The sequence below is a fragment of the Zosterops lateralis genome, assembly GCF_965231275.1.
Source record: "Zosterops lateralis genome assembly, chromosome: 8".
Taxonomy (NCBI): Eukaryota; Metazoa; Chordata; class Aves; order Passeriformes; family Zosteropidae; genus Zosterops; species Zosterops lateralis.
In genome coordinates this window covers 1,870,862-1,892,635 of record NC_139768.1, presented here as the reverse complement: position 1 = coordinate 1,892,635, position 21,774 = coordinate 1,870,862, and the positions used below count along the sequence as shown (strand labels likewise).

General features: G+C 43.7%; 1 protein-coding gene across 1 annotated transcript in view; it reads right to left on the bottom strand.

Annotated features, from left to right (window-relative positions):
- BMPR1A (bone morphogenetic protein receptor type 1A) overlaps positions 1-19,282 on the bottom strand; it is a 72,558-nt gene extending 53,276 nt beyond the window's left edge. The window contains exon 1 of the mRNA XM_083866368.1: positions 19,185-19,282. The gene's annotated coding sequence lies outside the window, so the exon portion shown is untranslated. The remainder of the gene's footprint in view (positions 1-19,184) is intronic.
- Positions 19,283-21,774: the final 2,492 nt, after the last annotated feature.

Below are 21,774 nucleotides of genomic sequence, written 5' to 3'. Positions count from 1 at the left end.
ATCTGAAATAAACAAACCTTAGTGACAAGTAACTAATTTTAGAAATGAAGAAAAAAAAATTGTTAAGTCTCCTTCTAAAGAAAGATCTACTAGAAAAAGCCCACAAATCTGACCCTAAAAAAAGGGCCAGCACTCAGCGTTAACTCATCTGTTAGCTGAGTTCTTCCCTTCAGTGACACAGAAGGATGAATGCACACTGAAATTCCAGTTTTCATTTTCACCCCGATACACAATACAAATGAAAATTTAACCACTGAACCCAGATAAACCAACATGGCTGGTGTTACACAAGGCCAAGCAATTTTTGCCCCAATCCTTCATTCACTAATTTTGACTCTCTTAGGCTGGGTTAGAAATCAGGTGCAATTCAATCTGCAAGAGCTCTGGAGAAAAACAATGTGACCTCTTCAGCTGCTGTCAGACAGAACCATCAGCTCTCACAGGTTGGAAGGGACCTCCAGAAGTTGCTGTGCCCAATAAAAACCCAAATTCAATGTTCAGTTAAGCTGCTCAGGACTTTGACAAAGAATATCCTACACATGTCCAAGAAAGGCAGTTCTGCACCCTCTCACAGCAATGTGTCCCAAGCACTTCACCATTCTCATTATTATTTTTTTTTTTAATCTTACAGCAAGTAAGAAATTACCTTGCTGTAACTTGCAACTACTAATTTACCATCCTTTCAACACACACTCCTGGGAAGGCTCTAGCTCCACCTTCTCTGAAGACAGCAAACATCATTCCTCAGGCTTCTGCAGGCTGAGCAAACACACCTGGTATGTGGCAGCCCCTCTCCTGCAGGGCCACTCCATTGCACTGGGGAACCCAGACCTGGAGGACCTGGCCGTGATTCCTATTCCAGTCCAGCAGAACACTGAGCCAAACCTAAAACTCTTCAGTTTGATCCCACTGTTGTCCCCCCCAGCTGCAGACCAGAGCTAGTACTCTGTGTAACTGAAGCATGAAGTAACTGATAGGATGGGCATTTTTTGTTTGTTTAGGGTTTCGATAGGTTGGATTTCTGAGATCAGGACAATGACTTAACCTGCTACGTGGAATATCATAAAAATGAAAGGCACAGACCCACCCATGATCTGACTGCCCTATCAGACAGGTGAACAAATAACAGCTCCACAGCAAAACCAACAGCAGACACATCCTCCATTCCCCGGGCCCTCAGCTCCAGCACTGTGATAATCCAGTGCCAAAATAATTCTGTTGCTTGCCACAGCAGATTAAGGGAAGTGTTTTTATGAAGATCTATGCAAACATTCTGCAAGGTAAGCATGTGTGGGTGGAAGCAGCATAACTCAGAGATGTGAGTTAACTTACAGTGACTCCAGCAGCTGTGCTCTTTTTCAGCTAAGGCAAGAAATTGGGTGTTGGTGATAAACTTTTACCCAGAGCTGTGCATTTATTAACTTGCCCCTGGATCTCAGCACAGGGCCTTTACCATCACAGACTACTGGCAGCTTCCAAACTGGCAGAAATACTGAAGTAAAATACATTATATGTGCATTTATAGTTCTTTTCTCATTTCTACTCAATATACACACTGATTTCAGCATGAAAACGATTAAGCTATTTGAACTGCACTGAAACCCATTACAGAGGTACAGACTGGAACAGAAACAAAAATGTGTGGTGGTTTTTTACATCAATTACCTTTATATATTCACAACAGCAGCTGCATCCACTGCATACTGCTTTGTGTGAATAATTTTTCTTTTTTTAACCAACAACACACACATTTTAAATTATAGCACATGGAGCAGTAAATTGAGAAAACTCTGAAAAGAATTTGGTGAAGGAGTACATGAGGTGATGAAGTAATTTATTTTTACGATATGTTGTCTTAATAAGAAAATGAGATTCAATGTCAATGTTTCATTTTTGCTATTATTGCCAGATTTTATTGATTTTAGGGTAAACTCAATCTCAGCAAAAAGTTTACGTACAGCTTTTAACCAGGCAGGACTAGATTTCACATGTTCAGGCAGAGGTGAGGAAAAATTCTCCAACCTGTCCCAGAGACACTTCTGCTGGCAGGGCCACAAAAGACTCCCTGCAGTGAAGCAGAAAGAATCAGCTGGATCCCTCCAGTTTTGGGGAGCCCAGGGATGCAGCAGCAGCAACTTTCAGAAAGAATTTTCATCAGAACAAGATATTCTCCTCGGGTGTTTCATTTGAACTAAAACAACTGCAGAGGACTCTTCAATTCAGTGTGTGATGGCTTTTATTTGTGGGAGGAGGGAGGGGAATAAAAGGAATTCCTTTGACAAGAGAGCTGCACTGCAAACCACAACCAGGATCATTTTACTTCTTTAGCTACAAAGAGATTACATGCCATGAAGAAAAACCCCACCATCTAACAGCTCCGAGTTATTTTACAAATAATACCACTCTAACCAGTTGCCAGAGAAGATATTTTTGCAGCTGATTTGCTTTGTACATTTCACAGCATTTGATACACAGTATTCATCGTTTAAGCTCTGATGAATGTGGTATCTCATGCCCTTGCTGAGCCTTCCCACGGATAAAACTGTACTTAGCTCTAGAATGAAATCTAAAATCGTTATTTATCTCGTGTTTGTCATAATATAGTGAAGATAGAGGAGAAAAAAATTAACAGTTATGGGCTCCTGATTGGCAGAATTATTTACAAAAGCAGGGGGAAGAAAACAACACCCCAAACAGCACAACATAACATGCTCAGAGTTTCAAATTGAGATGTCCTTTTCTTTTACCTGAAAAGTTTCTTTTAGCTTCTTTTACCTGAAAAATTTCTTTTACCTGAAAAGATTTACAGAGCTCCAAAGAAGCACACAGGACATGCTAATGGCCCTGCAGGAACACCAGGTACCAGCTGTAACAGCTACAATAAATATTCCACAAAACATTCTGTTCTGAAGTCAACTTGGAAGCTTTAAATACAAACCCAGTTCTATTATAAAAAGCCTTAATGATATTCTCCTGCAGGTTGGTTTTTTTTTTTTAATGGTGAAAGGTTTAAGAAGAGTACACTAAGTACTGAACCATTGTTCTGCCAAGGAACAACTGAGTATTGCTGCAGTGCAAACATGAAATGAAAATTACACCGTCTTTAAAACACATTATTTCAAATCGCTTTTTTTGTGTCCATGGGAAGAAAAGGGAAAAGAAAAAAAAAATATAAAAAATCAACACCTCCACAAAAAAAAAAAAAAAAAAAAAAGGCAAATATTTACATAGAATTTACATAATCCTCTAAATACAGGTAACAGCTTGAAAAATGAGAAGGCAACAAACGCATCAGACAATTAACCTTCTAACTCTCAAGGAAATATCTACAGCACAATAATCTGCTTCTAGAAAGCCTTTATAAACCGCTGTTACAGCTAAGCAAAAAAAAAAAAATCAAACAGCACCGCGAGGATTTCTGGCCTCTAAAAATAGCTCAAAAAACTAGTTCTTTCCTAATAAGTTGTTAGGCTTACAGGGAGGAGAGTCTCGCAGTGAGGGAACCCGGGGCGAGCGGAATGAGGGGCCCGTAACCCGAGCCGGGCCGGGCCGGGCCGCGCCGCCTCCTCCGCACCGCCTGGGCCTCAAAATGGCATCCCAGCACCGCCAGGGGCTCTGCGCACACGGGAGGGAAAAGACTCTGCCCGGCAGCCGGGGGAAAGCGGTGTCTGGGCCCGGGAAAACGGCCCCTCGCTCCGGCAGCCGGGGGAAAGCGGTGCCTGGGCCCGGGAGGAGCCGCTGCTCCTCGGCCCCCCAGGAAAACGCCGCTGCCCCCCGGCCCCGGGAAACGCCGCCGTGTCCTGGCCCCAGGAAAACGGCCCCTCGCTCTGGCAGCCGGGAGAAAGCGGTGCCTGGGCCAGGGGAAACGCCGCTGTGTCCCGGGAAACGCCGCTGTCCCTGGCCCCCCCGGGAAAACGCCGTCGTGTCCTGGCCCCAGGAAAACGCCGCTATGTCCCGGGAAAACGCCGCCGTGTCCCGGCCCCGGGAAAACAGCCCCTCGCTCCGGCAGCCGGGGGAAAGCGGTGCCTGGGCCTGGGAAAACGCCGCTGCCCCCCGGCCCCGGGAAACGCCGCCGTGTCCTGGGAAAACGCCGGTATGTCCCGGGAAAACGCAGCTCACCCCCCGGCCCCGCAGCTCTCCCTCCTTCGGGCCCCCTCTGCCCCCACTCCAAACTCACCCCGACACACGGACCCGTGTTACTCAAGGCAAGGAACTGTGAGAACATATTTATCGTCATTGCAAAGGCCTCGCATCTCAAAACCGATGTGTTCTCATGTGCATCCAACGAGATCACATCATTTCTGGAGTGATGCGAATTGTCCCCTTTCGCAAATGAAAGGGATAGTTTTGTTATGAATTCACTTACAGTTTGGAAAGCTAAGCAGTTTATTATAGTAGTTTATATATAGTATAGTAGTATATAGTATAGTATAGTAGTATATAGTGTGTAGTATAGTAGTTTATATATAGTATAGTAGTATATAGTATAGTATAGTATTATATAGTATAGTATAGTAGTATATAGTATATAGTATAGTATAGTAGTTTATATATAGTTTTTTTAGGATGCAACAACACTATGATGTCTCAAGTTTCAGGTCAATTACGTACAAGTACAGGAATTAGTAAGTTACCCCTCAAAGGAAGTGGGAGATGCTCTTACAGATAAACTTTCTCTCTAAAAGTGACTAGTTTCGTACCATGAAAAAAGGCTGTTGCGATTCAAAGCATTTTGCTGTCAACAAGAATTTTACCATTCTGAACGTAGTGGAATTACTAAGATGCCATTATGCTACCAGATAGCAGAGACTTGGAAAAATAATAATTCCAATGACAGCACGTGTGAGAAGAGAAAGAGAATAACCTGAAAAACACTTTTTTAGCAATGGTAATTTTACTCACTAAGCCCAGTACCAAATGTTCCATCAGAGAACTGAGAAGAAAAGCCCTCCCTGTATCTCAGAGGGTGGAAATCTTTGGGCCATCAGTGTGGAACCAGGCTGAACTAAATCTGACACTGCAGAGCACTGCTAAGGATGGTAATTCTGCAGGTCCACCAAGAAGAGACCTTTGGTCATTCTGCATTGCACAGGTAGAGTCCCCCTGTTCATGTAAAAAATATCTCACCAGCAACAGGCTGCCAAGAAACTCTTTGCTTTGTTACAAAGTTTTGGGCCTGGAGCTTAAGTCAAAACCAGAAATTCAGAACTCAATGACTTTTACACAGGATTCCTTCACTCTCGTGGTTTTTCCCCTGTATTAGTTCACAACTACAAAATAGGAAAGAATTCAGAATGCTAAGAGATGTTGACCTGAAGCACTGTCTTTGTGCTAAAACCCTAGAATCTCATGAGGAATGACAAATACCACTATCATGAGAGCTCTCAAAAGACTTTAAATCTGAAAAAAAAACAAACTAGAGTAGCCAGGATGATGAAGATAATCACCCTTATCAATATACTAATACACCTATCAGAAATCCCCACCACCAATAAATGTTATTGCAGGTCAAGGATCAGAAGCACTAACAACTGGCTGCCTCTATAATTCCAGGCAAAGTAAGCATAGAATTGATTATTTTTTGTTTGTTATATATGAGAACAAAAACTCTACTCAGGTGCATTTGTTACAGAATATGAGCACTTTAAACTTTTTTTTTTTTTTACTGCAAACAGACTTATATTTGCGAGACCCCTTTTTACAGAAGGCAAAATACAGTTAATTTTGCTTCTGTGTATCATATGTGATAGCATTTTGTCTTTTAGATTATGTAAAACTCAGACTTTTAATTTTTTTCCCCAAAGGAATCTCTTCTACCTGATCGCATTCTGGAGAATTTTATTTCCAATTTGTAATTTCTATCAGATAACCAAAATTAGAAGTACTTTCTATTTTAACCAGAATTTCTCTATTAACCTAAGGTAACAGAAAATGTCATACATATAACAAATAAACAGCTATTTTTTTCTTCTAAAATATATTTAATAATGCTTACTCATTGGAATAAAATTTATTCAAATTGTTGGTTAGCAGTGGAAGAGCAAGTATGTTTACACATTAGAATTGAAGCTCAAAACACCATAACATGACTACCTGACAGCTATTAAATGCCCTGCAAGAAGTTATTAGAGTTGATTCTCTTTTAGAAGGCCAATGTAACAGTTCCACCCTTAGCATCCTCCCTGTAGTTTTACTTTGTTGTGTCTTTTTTAACAAACTTTCCCGTCACTCCCACAGGTTGTGTTTTGGTCTCAAGACCTATTATTGGGATATTTCACACAACAACTGCATACAAAGAAAATTAAGCCAGTGCTAAAACTACAAAGTAATCCTAAAGGTTTCCACAGGGGTTAAGTCCACTGTGCTAAAAATAGCAAGATGTGTACATATTTTACCGAGGATTCTGTTTTCCAAAAGAACAGATAGAAAATACCACCGTGATGTTTTACAAGGACATTCACAAATACCTTCACAAGTACTTCAGCACAAGTTTCATGCCAGCAAAAGATTACAAGCAGTCACTGTGGGAGGGAGAGGGAACCAAGGAGAAAAACCAAAACAAAACCAACCAAAAACTCAAACTTGCAGGTTTATTTTAACAAACGAAAAACGGCGTCAGGAAACATATATCTGCTTGTAACAGTTTTAATACTTCCACAGTCACAGTGTTTGGAAACTACAGACCAGGTACAGAAACATCCATACATGGTGAAACAGTGGTGAAGAAGAGACACAAAGATTACAGAAAGTACTGTAGGTACAAAATGCCTTTTAACTTCTTTTTGTACTTCTCTTGGGTGCATGAGTAACACAGAGTCTGACAGGTGTCATTCTAAACAAAATGTCCTTTGGAACACAGGTGTTTCCCTATGAGAAATGTGACTGTGAGCATTTCTAGCTGCTCCAGCAAGTGCCATTGTATTCACTGATCTCCAACACACCATGGACAAGCAGCCCCACTGAGCTGTCACTGAATGCTGTGTGCCTGTGCCAGTCACTGCCTCCAGGAGAAGAGAATCTTCTGAAAGGTGTATCCAAATTAATGGTTTAAATAAAGTTATTTTTAAAGTATACTTTGAGAAACTTGCATTCTAAACTAAAATTTAAAACTCAGCAGTACTGGCAAATTTCTTTGCACAAGACTAAAATACTTGCTGGTGTACCTTCCAAAAGCACAAATTCTGGATACTACTTCCTGCTGAAGAGAAAGCTCAGCACAGAAGAATAGCATTTGTCCAATCCAGCATTTTCAAAAAACAAGTGAATTTGCAACAAGCAGTTTAAGCAGAATCTGGTTTTTATTACAATGTAATGGGTTCCGTAGGTGGAGGAGTGTGGACTGCAGACACACTAATATATAAACATGTGGCTGCATCAGTACTCCTGTGAGCTTGTCAGACATTTCAACACTGTATTTTTAGATTATTCTCTCATACCAACTGCACTGTTACAGTGGCATTTAATTCCATTATGCTCGTTGTCAAAAAGCTAATCCTCTGCTTCAACTACAGCAATTCTTTGGAAAAAAAATGCATTTTTAGAGATTGTATTTAATTTCAATTATATTTCCCCAGTCATAGCCATGAGCCAGCTTAGTGTAATACAGAAAAGAGCACCCACATTTCATTTTCTGGATGCTATATCACTTCATGCTCCTTTTGACCAACTCTATAAAAATCCTTGGATTTGGGAATAGCACACCTGTGGTTATATCTGAGCCTGCTATCTAAAGATTTTATTGTGCTTTCTCTCTGTTCTAATAAAGCCTGGGTTAATGAGGGGAACAGAAGAAAAAAACTTGGCTGAATTGATCTACTTTGCCCTGGAAGTGATGCCAAACACACACCTATGGTATTTCTAGTTCTTAAAACTCCAATGATTCTTTCATCTCAAATTTTTCTCTTCATATAGGGGAAAAAAAGAACTCATCACACATCAAACAAATTGCATTATGAGCAACAGACATAGGATGGCCTGCTTTTCTACAGATTTATTCTATTTTGGTCTGTATCTTTTCCCAGTGTAATTGCTCCAGCTCACTATGTATCCTGCATGATTTCACTCCCCCTGTCCCTTAGCAATAGATCCATTTCTCCACTCACACACGTATTTCTCTAACCACAGTTGTCTCTCCCTTCCCTCCCACATCCCCTGGTGCCAAACAGCCTCTTGCTGGCTGGACAGAATGTGCATATTGACCTCCCTCTTATCAGGCAGAACAAGTTTACTGAACACTTCTGATGGTAACATCCTCCACCTCTGGGGACATTAACACAGCTCGAGACCTTTGGAACAGAAACACTGTGACATCCACTCCATAATCTGACTAGACATCTCATCTTCAAGCCTGCTGATACATGAAGCTTGGCTTTGAAGTTTTAGGTGTTAGGAGTTTGCCAAACTCCAAAACTTTACAGACTACATCAGAGGCAGAAAAATTTCATAGAACTACAAAACAAAGGGCTAAACTGCGAAGGAGCGAAGAGGAATGTGGGGATGGGAAAGTGAAGATTCTGACCAGCCCATTTTTGCTTTGAGGAGTGAGAATATAGTCAATACACACTAAGAAGTTACATGGGATCACCAACCTTCAAGCTAATATTAAAAAAAAAAAAATAAAAGGCACTCCAAACTGGGTAATGCTGTTTACAACACATGAGGAATGAGGTAGGCAGCAGCAGGTTAAGTAAGGAAAAGCTTTATTTTCATTTTTTTTTTACTTTATCTTTTATATATTTTGGTCAGAGGGCCAGAGATTGGCTATACAGGTTGCCACCCCTCTGACCTTATTGGTGAACATCACCATCAATCATGTTTGTCCTCTCAAAGAACCAATGTGCAAACACAAGTAGACAAATTTTAAAAATATACATTGTTTTTACGAAGCTGCGTGAAAACCTTACTGCAGAGATTTAAAAACTCAAAAGCAAGAAAATTCAAAGCAACAGGGTAACAGTCCCAAAGAGCAGACTTACCCACAAGCACAATACAACTACAATTCAGCTGGGCCTGGAGGGGCACTCATGTTCTCTGTGCTAACAGGAACTCTTGGTCTGCCCCACAGTTGGACTGGCAACAAGTGAAGCCCACTGAAAAAAAATTCTAAAAAGAAGGCAAAAAAGGGTAATGGGCTCTCAGATGTTTAGATTCCTACAGCATCAGAGCAGTGCCAGCCAGTGGTGCTGCAGAGGGAGAGGGAAGGAGGCACCAGGGTGGCGTGAACAAGGAGTAGAACTGGCCCTTCGAGTGCACCCGGCTGCTTATCTGAGCACAGAACTGCCCTCTCCATCTGGCAGTTAATTATTCATCCAGCAGACATCAATGCAAGTCTACCTGGCTACGCTGCTCCAGTCCTTAGGAAATTCTATGATCAATCTTTCCACACTAAGCAAAAGAAAGTATCTGAAGAGAAACTGTTTAAGATAAGGCAGATACAAGAAAACACGTTACTTCACGTTTGATGGCAGTTTTGTTACAGCAAACCTACCAGACGTGACAAGGAAGGCAGACGGGTGCCAGGGGAACATAAAGGAGAGCTGTGGGCGTTACAGACACTACTGAGTGCAGGAGCAGAGGAGCTGACGTGCCTGCCTGTGTGTGGGTGTGATAAAAGGCTCCGGATTCGCCGCCTGCTCTGTGGCAGATTCCAGCCCAGCACTCTGCCTGTGACACTGCCTGCTATCAGAGCAGGCTGCAGCTAAGGGAGAACACTCCTCCTGCCTGCCTTCATCCAGAAACCTGGGGAGTTCCTGGCCCACGACCAGGCACAAGTGACTGTGCTGTTGCCATCAGTGCACGCATCTGTCAACAAATCCGTGTGATTGCAAATCTGCACGGCACTTTCATCCCCAGCCACGAATTCTGGCAGTGCCTTTTCAGCTGAAATATTTGCTGTGAGGAAGGAAAGACACGCCCCCATTTTACCATCCTTGTAAACCTGCCATTCCCTTACACTGTGGAGAGAAAGAAATAGTGGTGAAATACTATTCATCAGTTTCTTAATTTCATTTAAAGTTTGATAGATTACCATCACCATCTCTCTCTCCACTGTTTCTCTTTGTTAACTGGAGGCCCAAGTCTATTTAATACTGCATCCTATTTGTACTGCTGGAAGAAGGAAAAAATCAAACCAGGACAAAAAAAATTACCTTCTCATTTTAATGGGACTGTTGAAATTGTGTTATCAAAAGGACATAACGTGCATGTCCATATATAATGAACTTGTACAGCTGTGTAATCACATTTTTAAAATACTTAACTGTATAGAATGCTGCTTCAAAATTGCCTTAAATTCATTTAAGCCTGTACTGATTGTAAGATGGGAAGTGCTGGCCCTCCTCTCCTCTTACTCTTCATAAGGGACCACAGTGAGCTGGAAATACCAAAAACCTAGAGTTTTTTTATGTGGTTAGTTTTCAGTTAAATTAGCAAACAAATCCAACCTTTTACTTGGCCACAAGTACAAAAGTGACAGCGGAAACACAAAAAAAAAGAAGAGAGGAAAAAAGAAATCAACACCATATGCAGATAGGTTCAATCTGAAGTAGGAGCTTCAAAACAAAGATCTCTCCAAGTGTGAATACATCATTTAGTGCCTATTACTGGTTTTGCCTCTGTCTGAATTAAATTACATTGCACTTACTGCACCTCATCCAGTATTTTATCATCCAGGCATTCAGTACTGCTCGAGCCAGTTTACAGTACCTGTATCAGCTACAGATTTCAGCACCTCACCATCCACTCCCCTTCCACACTATTTCCAAACACACAGAATAAAACAGCTCTCATGGCTTGCTTCCAGTGAGGCTGTTACCACCTCTCTGCCATAGGGATACCTGCCCAATTCTTCCTGGGAGACCAGAACCAGCCAGGGCCTTCCAGATGTGTCTCACCAGTGCTGAGATGAAGGGCATCATCACCTGCCCACAGCCCAGGAGGCACCTCCTCAGGTGTGGAGCTTCATGAGGTTCCTCTCTGCTCACTTCTCCAGCCCATCCAGGTCCCTGTGAGGGGCTGCACAACCACCTGGCCCACCAAACACTCCTCCCTGTATTGCCTACAAACCTCTGAGGGTGTTCTCTGTCCCATCATCCATCAATGTTCACTTGGCTGCACTGTACTGGAAATCCAGCTTGACCCCTGTGTCACACTGCTGGTGATTGGTACCCAGCAGGGCTTTGTGCTGCTGATCACAACTCCCTGAACCCGGGAGCTCATCCAATTTTCACTCTATTTCACTGTCCATTTGTCCAGTCTGTACTTCCATCACTTTGTTGATGAGGATGTTAGAAGCGACACTGGCACTACCCTGAGGAATTCAGGATAAACAATATCCACTGTTCCCCACTCATCCACTGAGACAGTCTGCCAACATCACCCACGCTGACCTGCTGCTACACCTCTCAACTGACTCCTCATTCCCCCAAAACGAGAAACTTCAGCAATCTCCATGGCACTCCCAAAACAAAAATCCCCACACCACTGTGCATCCCTCCCCATCTCAGCCTGTCCTTCCTGGAGAGCCCATGGAGGCCTTGCAGCACTCCAGCCTTGTCAGCTGTCCCATCTCTGACCAAAACAAGATGTGATGGCACACAGACCTCCAATTTCTCCTCTTTGTGCCCAGTCTTTTCCACAACATACGGAAAACAGTGACATCCAAATAAAATAATCAGCTTAGGTTAAGTTTTAGAAACTTCATACTTGACTACACTCTAATAGCCTGAAACCTCATTTCACACTTTGGCAAAGTTAGAGATGCTAGAGAGAAAAATCAACAGTGACAGTGGAGTAATAATGTGTGGATGGACAGATATGGGAAGAGGTGCTTTGCAGTTATAGACAGAGCAGATTAAGAGTTCTGTCTCTCCTGTCCCAGGTTAGAAGAGAGCTCTGGGCTCCCCTCCAGGGCTCAAACCTTTCTCACCACACCACTGCTCCTCTGCCCACAGTTCCTGCTACCTGGAAGCCCCACTCCCACTCTTTCAGATGCTCAGGAGACCCTGGATCTGGATTTACAGCACACCCACAGCTTCTCAATCAAAGTAACCCAAAGGAGGTTTATCTTACCTTCACTTGGTCCAAGTACACAGTAAAAAACTTCTTCCAGTAAACAATTACTTCTTCCAAAAGCAGAAACAGTTTGAAATACAAGATTGAAAATTGCTGAAAACTCTGATATTTCTCTTACATAACCTCAAACTTTAAAAATTTGGTAATTCTTTGAAGCAAGATTCCCTTTGTACATGGCAAAAAAAAAATCTTAGGGTCTTTCATTAACTAAATCACCCTTTACATCAGCACTCAAACCAATGCTTTCTCAAAGATCAGCTCTACCATATGTAAATCCCAGTACTAACAGGTAACTCTGATGAACACCAACATTGTAGAAAGTATAAAGACAAAAAAAGAGCACAAAAGAAAATGTAAAATTACTCATTTTTATAACCTGCTTAGTAGCTTAGAGAGACCTTTTCTAACTGCAATTGCTTCATATGCAATGGATATAATATAATGTGCCTTACAGACTCAGCTAGCTCTGGGTTATTGGGATGTAGGAAGAAGATTCCAGAGTGCAATTCCACCACAGCTGTCTGCTGGACTGCCTTATTGTGTTCCTCTGGAGCAACACTGCTGGCCATTGATGGGAGCAAAACACTTGAGACATTTGTAACATTCTTTTCTCACTAGTGCACCCTCTTTTCATGTCATTTTAGTTGGTAATTCCTCCTGTAACCAACTTCTCTGAAATTAAGTCAGCAGAAATTAAAAAGATATTTATAAAGGATGACCAAGCAAGAAAATCACAGAATTTTGTTGCAGCAAACAACTTTACAACACATTACAGATGGTTAAGGACAAAGAAGGAAATTCTTACATCAGCTCTTCCATTCCACCTCTATTCTCCAGGCTCCTAAGACTATTACTGACAGTATTAGAGAGATGTAAATATTATACAACAGCATTTGAAGCTTTGAGAAAAAACTTGAGTAATGCCATTTCTGCAACGGAACCTCTGGCTAAGGAATGCACAGCTGCTCAGCAGATGTATAATTTCAGCATTTAGATTCCATTATTTCAAGGGGGATTTTTTTTCTTTACTCCATGTTTTCAGATTTTCTATTTCCATCTGTTTTTTGACCTCCCTCAGCTTAGTCCACTCTTCTCTGTTTTAGTTCATTACACCAAAATAATTTTCTAAATTAGAAACATCTCTGCATTTAAAAACTTGTGAATTTAAAGAGAGGTGGGGGAGTGAAACAGGGCCAGGGGCAGACCAAAAACAGACAGTTCAACAGAGGCTTGGGTTTGAATAAAAACTACCCTGTCTGGGTCGGGTTTGACTTTGCAGTTCCTGGTCTAACCCAAATTGGTGAGCTGCATTCCTTCCATGAAATTTTAAGAGCAGGAAACTGAAGAATATCAGCTATATGTGGATGTTTCTACACTTTGCCAGAGCCCTCTGCCATAAGCTTTTGAGTAAAACAACACTCCAGGTTTTGATTCCTTTTAGAGTTATGATTAATTATAGCACTAAGTGAAAAAAAAGTAAAAATTAACTCACCACGTACTAAAAGAGCTTTACAAAATATATAAAGATTAGTGCAAACCAGTATGAGTGGTTGTCAAATCAATTCAGTAAAGAATTTATTAATGCAAGAGTAGTAAAATATTAAATATTGAGACATCATTGTTCAGACAAATTTCCTTTCATCTAAGTCAAGTAGAGGGCTAGGGCATAGAATATTGTCTGCCTTAAACTTCATTCCACACTACAAGTTTTAAAGATGAATTATCCCTGGTAGACCCACTGATTCAAATGTGACAGATTGGCCATAAAATCCATCCAATTTTCCATTTAGTTTCAGGCTCAGAATAATAATTTGCCTGGGTGGGGAAGGGCACAATCTTCAATCCTAATGAATGGCATTCACATCAGAATATTCTACAGGAAACTTTCTATAGAATATTTTCACACACACACACACACAAAGGTAAAATTATTATGAACTAATAAATATGGAGATAAAATTATAAAAATACATCTATGCATTAAAACAAAACCCCCACATTTTCACTCGGGGGGATTTATTGTTTGCTTTGTCTCCAAGAGAGGAGACATTCAAACTAAGTTTTAAAAAAAACCTTTAAAGTGAAACTTCCCATATCTTCTATCATCAGGGACATTTCTGCTTGACACTTGGTACCACTCCTGAATTTTCCATTACTGCTAAAATCCCTTCAATAACCTGAACAGAAGGTAGATCCAGTGCCCAAAACAGGCTGCACCTCATTAGCTGGAAGTTCATCCCTGTGCCCTGTCCCAATCCTGTGTTGGAATTAACTCTGTGCTGTCCAAACATGACAACTGCAAGGGCTGCTCCTTGCACAACGCTGAGAGGGAAACAGGAGGGTTTCTAAAACCTTCTAAAGGGAGTCTGTTAAAGATGATTTTCTCTTTCACATCCAGGAAGAGCACATTTCACTCAGCTTTGTGGTCTCCTCACTCATATTTCCAGTAACTGAGCTTCACTGTTTTCTTCCAATAAATCCCTTTTGTTTTCATACCACTCCCCAAGTTCTTTAATTCCCAAATATAAAGGGACAAATAGAAGATACATTTTTCATATTTTCAGTATCCATTATTCCTGCTGAACAATTCCTCCCAACCTTTCTGTTTCTGCTTCCTTTCCAAGCCCTCTATACCCCTGCAAAAGCACATGGAACAAGTTCCTCTGCCTGACCACTGCACTGTGAATTTCCAACTGAACACAGGATAGGAAAAAGAATGATTAATTTAGAAAATTTTATCTGAGCTTATTCACTGCCTCCATACCCTTGATGTTCTGACTGTGGGCACACGATGTGCTCAGCTGCACAAATCTCGAGCAGAGGGTATTGATTCTCTGCATAAGCAAAATCTCTGATGACTTCACTCCTCCAAAGTCATTTGAGCTCTGTCCACTGATTTCCAGGCAAATTTGGGATCAGGCTCTCACACAGGAAGTATAAAAGCCTACAAATGGTTCTAGGTGGGATTTAAAAAAAAAAAAAACAAGAAAAGAAAGGCAAATTTAAATCATTTCAACAGCTGCAGCAGTGAAAAGGAAATCGCTTCCACAAAGCAGATCTGTTTCCTGGTCTGTATCTTGTGAGACTTTGATATTTCTCTAACTTATCCCTGCTACATCTGCTTGTATTTATCAACCAAAGCATGGCAAGACTGACAGTTTTCTCCTTAAGATGGTGCACTGAGGCAATATTGACACAAAGAATTGCTAGTTGCTTCCACATTTTAAACTAAGAAAGTTGACTAAAACCACACTGCAAAAATTTATGTGATACCAAATTTTTGTAAAAAGCATTGCTGTTGTTATAATATATGATGCAAATTAAGCTACAATACTGCAGAGCTGCATCAATAATACTGATTTTTTTTCCCCTTTTAAAGCAACTCATGACACTCAAATGACATTTAAATGCACTACATTTTCCTCTGTATTTTGTTTTGAGGAAAAAATTAGTATGAGAACATTTAGCTGCCTGTTGCAGGTACACATCCTGTGAATTGTTACACAGGTTTCTGTCTGATCAAAACCTTTAAAACATCCAAATTTCACATCTTCATGATGCTCAGAGCACTTTCCCTTCCCCCATGAAGAGCCACCTCGGTGGTGACAGGGCGGGGAAGGTGACAGGGCAGGGACAGCAGTGACAGCTCCATCGGGACAATCACTTTGACTACAGGTGTCACTGCAAAACTCAGTGCTGGTGACACACCTGGCCTTCAATAAGGCTCTGCTGTGGCTTTTCCTTTCCTCCTGCTTTTACAACCTATGAATATTATCACAACCGTGACCCAGAGTTTATTTTCCTACCCTAACACTCGTTTTGAATTTTGCTGACCAGACTGTCCTTACACAGAACTAAACCTAACCATAACGAAATGGGGTGGCAACTGCAAGACACCCTTTAGGAAAACGGCAAGAAAAACCTCTCTGGATTATAAATCTCAAACACAATGACTATATTTCTCACAGTGTTTGTGTACAGCTGAAACAATGGGGTCAAAATCAGAAACCCATGCAAAGGTTTTGCACCACCACAAGATGAATGGAGTTCTTGGTCTTCTCAATATATCAAATATACATCAGCCTAAAATGCTTCAGTTTCCAACCTGCTACAGTGAATTTCAAAATACGTATTGCAGACTAGTGGCATAATTGCTTTGTTTTATTTTGGAGGCAGATGGACATGAAAAACACCTAATCTGCTCTGTAAATATACCCAGCAAAGTCCTGGGAAGCCAATTCCCAACCAAGTCCATCCTGACAAGTTCACAGCTTGTTCCCTGATTTCCTGGTCAGTGTGGGCAGCTATGTGTTTTATCAAGCTAAACTCTTGGGATTTACACACCCCAAATCCAATGTTACTACACAGATGTTGCTGGACTAAATCCCTCACAAAACAGCTATGCCATATATCTTCTCAATAATAGTGCTGAGATTGCTAAAATTATGTTTTCTGTGCAAAAGAAGAAAAATGAGGTTACTGTTTCAACCTTTTACCCAGTTCCAAGCATCACCTAGTGCAGTCTCCATGTTATTCTTAAGGACACAATGGAGCAGGTCAAGTTTTACATTCACTGACAGTTTTAAGCATTTTGAAGAGTAATTAATTACTTGCTGCCAGAGAGTAGTGAACCCTCCACAGCTTTCACAGCAACCTTTAATGGATTGCAAGACAACAAGGCAGAAAGAAATCAGGTTTCCCCTTAAAGCATGAACCATCCTGGAAGGCACAAAAGAGACCACTGGGGATCCTCAGCATGAGGACAGCTGCAGAGGGTTCTGCAGATCTTGTCCAAGGAAAGAAAAAGTGGAACCACTAAAGCAGCAGTGAAAGGAAAAACTTTTTGTCAGGCACACTCCGTGCCTGCCTCCAAGTCCTGCATTTTGGGAATATTAGCATTAGCAAAGGAAACAAGGCTTCAAATGCTCCATCTGTACCCACATATGACTCTGATGAGATATGCTTTTAAATTACTGAGTTCCTTCTGTCACTTACTTACAGATGACAGTAAGATAAGTCAAAAATCCCAGGCACTGAAAATATGCCCTTTTTACTGAGGAACCAAGAAGTACCTGATGCTTTCCCAGGTATCCAGATAGGACAATTCTTCAACTGATGCTTGAAATAAGCAAGGACAAACATTTGTAACAGTTTCTCTGCCACACACTGACTGGTTTCTTTCATACATCTGTCTTTTCCAGCAATTCACCACAGAAGCTGCTGCAGCTCTGTATGTCAGACCTGGTATCCAGAAAAAGCTCACAGATCATTTACACACTCCACCATATTCAGTACTTCAATTTGCATAACCATTTTCACTGTGAAGATCTTGCAGTGTCCAAAACATCAGGATTTGGGGGTCTCACACACTGGCTCTAAAAAAGTCTATGCTCTAGCTACATTCTGTTTTAATGTCTTTAATCAGTGAATTCCAAGTAAAATGCTATTTCAGGCTTGCAGTTTACCAAGAGCTTTCTGCTCTAACTTGAACAAAGGCTCAAACAGATAACATCCAGAGGTCCCTTTCAAAACTAAATTACTTCACGATTAAGGGAAGAAAACAATTCAGATCCAGCTCTGTATGCTCCCTGTCCCTGGAAGAGATCAGGCAGCAGGACAAGCTAAGGACTGGCAGCTGAATCTTGCAGGTGCATGAGAAGACCCTTTATAAAATGTCAAACCAGATCTCAAAGCCTACCAGGTTGGACCTGTCTGTATAAATATATTTAAAATGCATAGCCTCAAAGACAATGTGTGCATAACCTGAGAAAAAGCTACAAAAGAACAAAAATACATTGTCAAATACATTGTCAGCAAGAGTTTTATCCAGGCTGCTACAAATGCCACAACATGGAGTATTTCTAGCTGTAAACTGGATAAATTATCCCACTATAAATTGCTCTTATGTTAACTTTTTTATTCCAGGACTAAGTTCTACTACAAATCAAACGAGCCTTTCAATTCGGGAGGGTTTTCCTTATCTACAAAAGCAGCTTTTCTATCTCTGCAGGTAACAGGCCTGAACAATCCCATGCGTGCTAACTCGATAAAAGAACTCAAAGATAATTACCTCCAAGCACAGAACAAAATATGTGAATTCGGAGGGCAACCAATTTACACTGGGAAAAGGCGTCACAGAACTTGACACAGAGTAACAGGCAACTGCTGAAAGGAAATACCACAGCTCACTGCCATCCCTGCTGCTGAATTCACCCTTCATTTTAGCAAAACAACATCAGAGTGCGCTTGATTGAAAGGTGGTAAAAAAGCCATTTGTGCTTTCGACCCCCGTCCAATAGATTTTGTAAAAAACACGTCCTCAACAGCACAATCTTTCCCTACAAAGGTATGGGCGACTATTTGGGGTTATTATTTCTTCAGACTTCTTTTTTGTTTGTTTTGTTTGACGTCGCCGAACGGCAAAAAACCGACTAGGAAAGCGGGCGTCCAGCTTTGTTCCAGGCTGGCACAAAAGGAAGGCGAAGCACCTTATTTATCCCTCGTACCCTTCTCTCCCCAGGACGGCGGGCGCTGCCGGTGGCTCCGGCCGGGGCGGCTGGGCACGGGGCCCGGGATTACAACACCGGGAGGGAGGGAGGGAAGGGAGGGAGGAAGGGAAGGAGGGAAGGAAAAGGAGGGAGGGCAGGAGGGAGGGAGCGGCGGCCCGGCCCACGCAGAGACCCGCAGGCCCCGCGCAGCCCCCGCGGCGCCCACCCAGCCCGGCATAGCCCAGCTCAGCCCAGCCCAGCCCAGCCCAGCCCAGCCCGGCATAGCTCAGCACGGCACGGCTCAGCCCAGCCCGGCTCGGCACAGCCCGGCTCAGCCCGGGCCGGCGGCGGGCAGCGCCCCCAGCGCCGCGGCGGGGCAGGGCCGGGCCGGGCCGGGCCGGGGGCGCTCCCCGGGCCCCGAGCGCCCAGGCCAGGCCGGCCCGGGCGGGCCGCAGCCCAGTCCGCCCTCGACGGCGCTTTACGGGCCCTGCCGGATACCGCCCGGGCCCAGCCGCCCGACGGCGGGGAAGGAGCATCGCCCCGCGGGGAGCGGTGCGGTGCCCGGGGCGCCCCGGCTCCCTCCCCGTGCCCGGCCGAGGCCTGGGCGGTGCGGGCCGCACTCACCGGCGCTGGGGGCTCCTCATGGTCCGCGGGGGGCACGGCAGGCCGAGGGGACGGGGCCCGCTCCCCGCCGCGCTGCGCTGCGCGGGCCGATCCCGGGGCCCCGACGGCGGCGCTCAGACGGGGGCGAAGGCGGGTGCGTGTCGGGCGGGGGAGGGAGGGAGGGAGGCGGGCAGGGCGGGCTCGGCGCGGCGCAGGCTCCGTGTCCCGGCGGGCGCGTCCCCGCGGGGCGGGGCGGGAGCGAGCCGGATTCCAATCGCGGCGGGGCCGGGCGGGAGCGCGCACGGCGGGGGCTGCGCGGGGAGGAGGCGGGAGCGCGCCCGTCTGTCCGTCCGCCTGTCCGTCCGCCTGTCTGTCTGTCCGTCCGCCTGCCTGTCCGTCCGCCTGCCTGTCCGTCCGCCTGTCCGTCCGTCAGCAAGAAAAATCGGCCCAAAGGAACCGGCCGGGCCTGCTCGGCCTCCCCGGTGGCCCCTCGGCGGGCGGGCCCGGCCTCGGCCGGCTCCTGACGGGGTCTCGGCGTTATCCCGCCCCGTGAGGAAACTCCTCTAGGAAAGCTCAGGAAGGTGTGAGAAGGAAAAAAAGATTTTTTCTGAGGGAAAAAGTGGGCAAGGCATTGTCATGGAAGCGCTTGCTGGCCTTGAGGAGGGTCTAGAGAGGAGAAAAGCGGCTGTGGCGGGTTTGGCTGAGGGGCCGGGCCGGGGCCGGGTCACGGAGGAGGCGGGTACGGGATTATCAACCGTGCTGGCTTTGGTGGGAGTGCAGAGGGGCTCCGGTGAGCTGGGGAGGACACACAGCGGTCATGGTGACAGGGAGGAGTGAGGGACTCCTCACATGGGCCTTCTGGCTTTGCAGAAAAACAGTTCTGAGAAGGCTGACATTGCAGTGCCGCAAGAGAGATAGAGTTCCCCTGCAAAGGACACCATTGTTTGCCTTTTCCCATTTCCCGGATCTAAATAAATGTGCCCATTTGGTTGGATTGGAATGCATTATAACTCCTGCAACGAGCCGCTCTTGCTTGCCGATAAGGATGCTGAAGGCCGTGTGTTTCAAAGCTCCTTATCATTAGGACAAATTGGTAAAGTAATAATTTATCTGTCTGTCTTCAAGTGGCAGTGTGATGTGCTGGGGAGGTGGCACAGCCCCACCTGGGCACCGGGTTTTAATCCAGTTGTGCTGTCCCTTCACCTGTCCTGTCACTGGGACACTGCATCAAGAACTTTACAGGGAGAAATGAAGGTCCCATGGATCCTGCAGACCTACTCCTTTCCCTTTGCTGCACACCAAAACACTCCTCAGGCCTTCAGGACACAGCAGTAATTGCTGGTGTGGAGATGCCTGCCCAGATAAAGTGTTTCTAGAGAATAACCAGTTGGGAAGCAATGCCAAAGAGCCACCTGTGCATATATTGTGGGAAACATGGGCTTATTTTGTTGACCTCTCCACAGTGTAGCTCTGGTTTTGCATGCTGATATCAGATAGGATTTGTAAATGTTGTGTACTGCCCTGCAGAGTTGTCAGCTCTGAATGCAAGATGAGAGCACTGGCTTTGCATTCTGGCTTTACCCACAGATGGTTAAATGAGTGTTTCACTTCTGTATTGTCCTACACAGCAAAACAAAAGAGGAAATACAACTTCAAACCTATCACCTTCACAGACTCCTTTAAAATGTAGACAGGTAAAGACACACCTGATAATTTTGTGTGGGCAGATGCTGTGGGGATAGGCATTTGAAAATGCAGGTCTTGTAGAAAATTTTTTCCGATCACCATCATCATCCAGAAAAGTCTGTCAGTGTCCAAAACAAAGCCAGCCTTCAAGAGAGACAAAATCACAGCTTCCATGCCAAACAATACAGAACTCCTATGCTCATGTTTATAATTTCAAAGGAAAATATGAGTCTGCTGTTCCTCCACTCTGCACTATCAAATTCTAGCAGCAGAAGAGACACTCAATATGGAAGAAGAATGCAACATGCGTGTGTGTGCTCCCAAGCAGAACTAGAGCTGTTAGTGCATCTCCTCAGTAATAATGTGTGCTAATGCAGCCCAGTGCTTGTCAGATGTTAGATATGGATTCCAGTGCAGGAGGCATGAATTTACCAACAGCCACTAGCCTTGAAATGTGTATTTAACCCTTTTTGTGAAGTGGATCAACTCCTTTCATCTAGCTCCTGGTGTGTCAATTTGCACATTGCAGAAATTGCTGTCTCACACACCAAGACAGACATTTTTCTTTTCAAGGCACTTGGACATTGAAGGTACCCACAAGTGACAGTCTCTGTCAGGTCAGGAACAGTGCTGAGGATGAAGTTTGTATTGCTCTGGCCAATAATGCCCATCTCTGCATTATTGAGGGCTGTTAACTCCTTGTCTTCATCACAAAATAAAGCCTGCAAAAGTAAGCTACATTATAATAATACTAGAACTGCAGGAGACCAAACTGCATTTTTATCTAAAATGATGAATCATAACAACCACAGAAAGTATTCTGATTGTGATAGATGTCTGATGAACACACATCACATAGAAAATACATCTGTCTTGGAAAACAGTGCAGTATTACATTTCCAATATCTCTACCAGGACAGGCAGA